A 6,094-nucleotide genomic window follows, 5' to 3' on the forward strand; every position below is an offset into this window, starting at 1 on the left:
CAGGAATGTGTCCATTGCCCATGTTGTGACGGCTGCTCATAGACAGGATGTAGTGGTCTTGGCTGTTTGTGTCAGCGTGTGTTATTCTCAGGTCTTCTGACCTACTTCTCTGCCAGGCTTGGGCACACTGTTCAAGCTCTTACACAGGAGAGCTGCTCTGTTTGGGGTGGGGTTCACACTGGGAAGGGGTGGTGTCACGCTTTGGGAGTCCACTGGTTGGACGACTGTATCTTTTTCTCTTGCTCACACTCCATCAGCACAGACAGGTTCTGTGTATGAGACAGGAAGGAGAGAAGTACAGATAACCATTAAGTGTTTTGGTGTGAGAGAAGCAGAGTGACAGGTAAACAGACAAACCTTTACTGGCCATATTTAAGGTCATTTATTCATAATAAACTTGGTTTTCTGTTCTCCATTACCAGATGATTTAAAACACTAGCACTAGCTTTTTAGACACATCTCATGGAGAATTAAAGCAAAACAAGATGCATCTGACCATAACTTGGAGTCTGAATACTTTCAACCTCTGATCTTTACTTCAAAAACCATGTCACTTTGGGTGATGATGGTTATTGAGAATAAAATAATGGACAAAAATGCCAGTTTTATCCATTTCAAATTAAATCTAAATTACAATACAAGGTGCAAACCGTGAAAAGGTCTGAAACAACAAGATTTTCTTGATACAGAACTCTTTCCACCATCACAAGTGATAGAAGGTTGAAATGCAAATTACCTGGTGAAAATGCTTAATTTGACAGAGCATAATTGCTGCTCTCACATTTTGTATCCCCTCTGCATGAGATATTAGCTTTCAAAAAGATGTCAAGCCAACAACCCCCTTTGCTCCCGTCACTTCATTATCTCCTGTCTGTTTTTTTTCCCACCTCCATCCCTCCCACGCCTGCTCACCCTCAGCTGGAAGTGGCCCTGGGTTGCAGGCCTTACAGCAGGCGTCCATGGCTGGAAGCACTAATGCTGTTGCTATTTCAAATCCTCTGATGTCATCTGCAGGAGGGGCTGGTCCTCATCCCCAGAGCGGTGAGTCAGAGCCAGGGAGGGAGGGAGAAGAGGAGAGTCAGTGAGCAAGCGGTACACAAACAACAGTGTTACACTGTTTATACTGTCACCTGGGAGATGGCAAACACGCAACAACCAGCAGCTCCATACTGGCATAACTGGGCTGGTGTTGTAGGGGATACATATGCACCAGTCAGTTTCTCTCTGATCTCACCTGCACTGATTTTTTTTTAAAGTGTCATCAATTTGTTATTTCTATATTAGTATTTATTAATAAATATTGAACAATAGTTTGTATTTTGAATTGACCTGAAATCCAGTATATCAATAAATATGTTTTTTTACTAAACATTCACACATTTTTTAAGAGTCAAAGCTTTTCCAGTAATATCACTTGAGGAAAGACACTAAAAACATGCACTTTGGAGCAAAACCACATTCAACTATCAGGGAAAAATTGGCATAGATGCTGGGTTTTGGAAAAAAGAATTCTGTTCTGGCTTTTATAAACAAGTCATAGCTCAAACCTTCACGGATACTACAGCATCTGTAGAGACAAACTGTTTTGTACACTTTGCAAAGAACTGGAAATTTAAATTCCAGGTAGTTCTGTCCAACAAAACAAGCACCTTTGGTTTTGCATCAGTCTCTAAAAAACATTTGGCGTTACTGTCCTAGGCAGCAAAACAGACATGGAGTCAGAGATGCTTTTCTCCTGTCTCCCTGAGTGATGTCATCCTTGTTCAGACTCTGCCTACACAACGTCGTGGCAATGCTCAGCATCCACTGTCACCATGGCTACAGCGCTGCATCTACCATACTCTCTTCATGCAAACTACCAGACGCTGAGCAGGTAGCCATTGGTCAGCATGTTAGACTGACAGGTGCTTTGTCCAATGACAGAGGAGGCGGGTGACATCACTGAAAGGACAGAGCTGAAGCAGGATGTGTATCCAAACACACAGTGTCAGAGATTGTGTGCTGACGTACCAACTTAACAAGGGAGGATGTTACACTAGATGCTATCCCTGAGGAAAACAGGTCTAAGTTGCTTTACAGCTGCCTGGAGCCACGGCCAGTCCTCTTTTTGTACTAATGAAACCAAATAACCCTCTGTCTCCTCTTTATGATGTGGGAAAGTTCTGGGTGAGTTTGGCACACTGACATGCTCACCTCTGTTTTCTGGCCCACAGCTGTGTGGTTCATTCTAAGTGCTCCCATCAATTTGCTGCTGCAGCAGGCAGCTTTCAAACAACTCATATAATTAGTCAAACATGTAGCAACTAAAGATATTTTCGTCAGATGTTGTGGAGACTAAAAACAGAGCCAAACAGGAAGTGAAACATGGACTTGCATTCAGCAGGTGGACAGATTTCCAACCCGAAATGACTGCCAACATTGGGCCATACCTCTAAGAGGTGTAAGTAAGACACTATTTGTGAATACATTAGACATGTTACTGTTGCATTCACAAGTGGCAAAAAAGTGTAAATGCAGGTATAAAGATATATTTCTTAAAACTTTGTGATTTTAAAACATCTTTAAATCTCCCAATTAGCTTAGCTTTTTGCAAAGTTGTTTTAAAATTTGTCATAATTACATGATTCTTTTTATGGTGGCCCTAAAATTATATATGCTGATATATATCATGGCAATAACGAAGTAATTTGACCCTCCAGTGGCTGAAAGGCAAACAAGTAGGCCACTATACTATTTAAAAAACACTTTCTTTTCCTGTGTAATACAATGTAAAGTAAAAATCAGACTGTTTGGGGAGGGAGTTATTTTCTTTAGTCCAAACCTGCACTTAGACTTGAAAGTCAATTTAAATGGGTCTGTACAGCTCCACTGACCTCATGCATGTTTGTGGTAATTCTGCATCAACATTTTTCAGGCTCTAGTAGATAACACCCCCAGTCCCAAGCCAACCTGAAAAGCTCTGATTGGCTCAGGTGTTTTCCAACTGGGTGGTTAATTTGCACAGCACCTGATGATTATAGGCTGTTTATAACCCTATAACAATCCTTGATATGAAGTCTATAGGGATGGCTATAGGAGTACTAGACATTGCTTTTTTCATATTGTACGACAACAGGAGCAACAAATCAAATGCCACTTACTAGCAATGTGTACAGATTCAGCTAAAGGCTTTACCTGCTTTTGCAAAAGACTTGGTGCAGATTGGTCACAAACACATGCATGGGAGCTTTTCTGACAGTGCAGAGCTTCTATGGACTGTGTACCATCATAAATGTTTTAGATTAAAAAGCTGCAGCTTGTATTGAGCTCGGACAATTGAGCTTTGCTGTAATTGCAGAGAGGAGTGTTGAGAGTCACAGATTACTTCTTTTTCCAGGATGGTTGGTTCATTTTCTCGTCTTAAAAAGCAGATGTAATGACTTGGCTGCTGCAGGTAAAATGGAGGGCTGCCCTACAAACATGAAAGCAGACAGACAGCTGATGGTTGTAATTTTAAAGAGGAGAGATATAAAAAGGCCTGAACACTGGTGCTGACAGCAGCTCCCTAAGGAAACAGTAAGGTCGAGTGTTTGTTTGGGTGAAGCCACTGTAGCAGCACAGTCCCAATGAAAAGGCATCTGCAGACTAATAAAAGACTGAACTGTTATTCCACACAGTGCAGCATTGTTAGGTCAGGGCACCAAACATTAATACACACTAGTACTGAAGCACTGAGTGTGTAGCGCTAAGTACTGAACTGAAAAAACGTCTGGACTAGGTTTTTAGGTCAAAGACGTTTCACCTCTCATCTAAGAGGCTTCATCAGTTCTGCCCAACTGGTGTTGAGCCAGAGATATTTATCCCCATCGGTGGTGTTTCAGTCCTCTGAATGTACTTCTAAGTATCAAACATAGAAGGATAAGGGGAGGCAACAGTGGTGCGGTGGTGGTAGAGCAGTCGTCTCCCAACCAGAAGGTTGAAGGTTTGAATCTCAGTGCCTCCAGCCCACATGTTGAAGTGTCCTTGGGCAAGACACTGTACCCCCAAAAAAAACCCCGTTGCCCCCGATGGTTAGAGCCATTGGTCATTGGTTGAGTTGGCACCGCAGATGGCTGCCTCGGTTCTATACCAGAAACAAATTCCTTGTGTGTAACATACTTGGCCAATAAAGGTGATTATCCTTATCCTAGAAGTGCTCATCATGCAAAATTCAGTTTCATACATGATTTTGGATTATTACTACTGATTTAACAATAGCAGCATTTAAATGTTGGAACTAATCTTAACTTTGTATTGTGCTGTATACCACTTGCATATTTCATTAGCTGGTTATCTGCTTTAAGTATAAAGTTTTGATCTGAAAAGTACCTAGGATTTTTATCAAAACTAAAAGTTGCCTTGAGAGAAAAACTGCATCTCTCAACCATTTTAAGAAATAGTTCAACATTTTGGGGGAAACCTGCTTGTTGGCAGTAGCATAGTACACCCTGAGACAGTAATAAACACTTTATATCTTGTTAAATGCAATGCAAACACCCACATGCATCTACAGCCCCTAGTGGTGTCTGGAACACAAGCCCCCTGTAGTGCAGCACACTGTGTGAGCAACTTGCTGTCTAAAGTTTCTATCTGCTTGTCACTCCCCAGTTTCAGATCACCCATCTACTGCATGCAACAACTGCAGACCTCAATTATTCATTCAGTGAGTGACTCCAGAGTCCCACAGTCTGCTGGAAGTCGTTTTCTGACACCGTGCGGACAGAACAGTTGGAAAACAATAGACATTCCCATCACACTGCAGCTTAGGTTTATCGCTCCGTGTGTGAAAAGGATAATTGTCTAGGTCAGGAACTTTAGTTTTGGAGGGCACTGAATTCATTTTCCACCTTTGGTATTTACAAAGCTTCATTTTACTCAGGCAGGGGAGACACTGAGGACACTCAAGGGTGTATTCATTCAGGTAAAAGCCCAAAGCTTGGCAACTGCTGCCAAGAGCACAGCTAAATAATGAGGCCAGAGTGGAGAAGCATTAGGGTAGTAACCGAGCATGCAATAAATTATGGGTAATGTGACACAAGGGTGCTGGCTCTGACACCACTGTTTCACCAGGATCTTCAAAAGGAGTGAACCCTCACAGCTTTGCCTGGTGCAGGTTTGATTCCACTCCGAGACCTTGAAAGCTTCACATTTGTTTTTCTCAGCACCGGCTGTTTTAATCGATTCTGGAAAACACTGATACAGTTTAGAAACTGGTGTTTTCCAGGAAAAACAGGTCATTTTAGAATGTACATCATGTCCATTTTATGATATTCAAGGGTTCAAAACACCACATGGCAACACGTATAGTTGAGCCCTGGGCTCTGCTGGCCCGTTCCAGTTCGGATCCCTGCAAAATGCTGGAGTTGTTAGGCTCCAACACCAACGAGCGTTCATCTCTCCTCATTTTTTTTTTTTTTTTTTTACCAGCAACTACCAATGTAAAAACAGTAACAAAAAAAAGTTCATGTTAGTGAGTCACTTCTCATTTAGAGCTGGGGCAAATCGTTAAAATGATCGTCACAAGCAGCTGATTGTATCAGCAGAAACTAATCAGTTTAAATGTCTAACACCTCCACTGAAACTTTAGTTCGTTGTTAGTGCTGTCTCTAGGCTGCAGACTGGACTCTGGGGGTGGGGGCAGGATCACTGCATTTAATCGGCTGAAACTCCGAAGCAGACTTTGTGTCCCGCCCAGATGTTGGCAGTAAAGTTTAGTTCTCATTTGCTGACCAAAATATCATGAACACAAAAATAATGAGCTGTTTGTGTGTTGTTCAGATGCTTCATTCAGTGGAGATCTTTACAAAAACAACCTGAAAACCTCAAAGCTTCAAAATGTCCCTTCAGAAACACAGACGTGTCAAAAAGAACGTTTTCATACTGCCTTTGGTTTAGTTAGTAAAAATTCCAGGGTTGTTCCACCTTGACTTACAATACAATCTATAATTCAAGTTTTCTGTCGAACACTGGGCTGAATAATTATGAAAACATGACGAGCACATCCGTTAAAGCACTCGGAAGTTGAGCCAAAGTGGCCACGTCACAGGTGGAACAGCTGCATTACATTTCATTCTTT

The sequence above is a fragment of the Monopterus albus genome, unplaced genomic scaffold (assembly GCF_001952655.1).
Source record: "Monopterus albus unplaced genomic scaffold, M_albus_1.0 scaffold366.1, whole genome shotgun sequence".
Classification (NCBI taxonomy): Eukaryota; Metazoa; Chordata; class Actinopteri; order Synbranchiformes; family Synbranchidae; genus Monopterus; species Monopterus albus.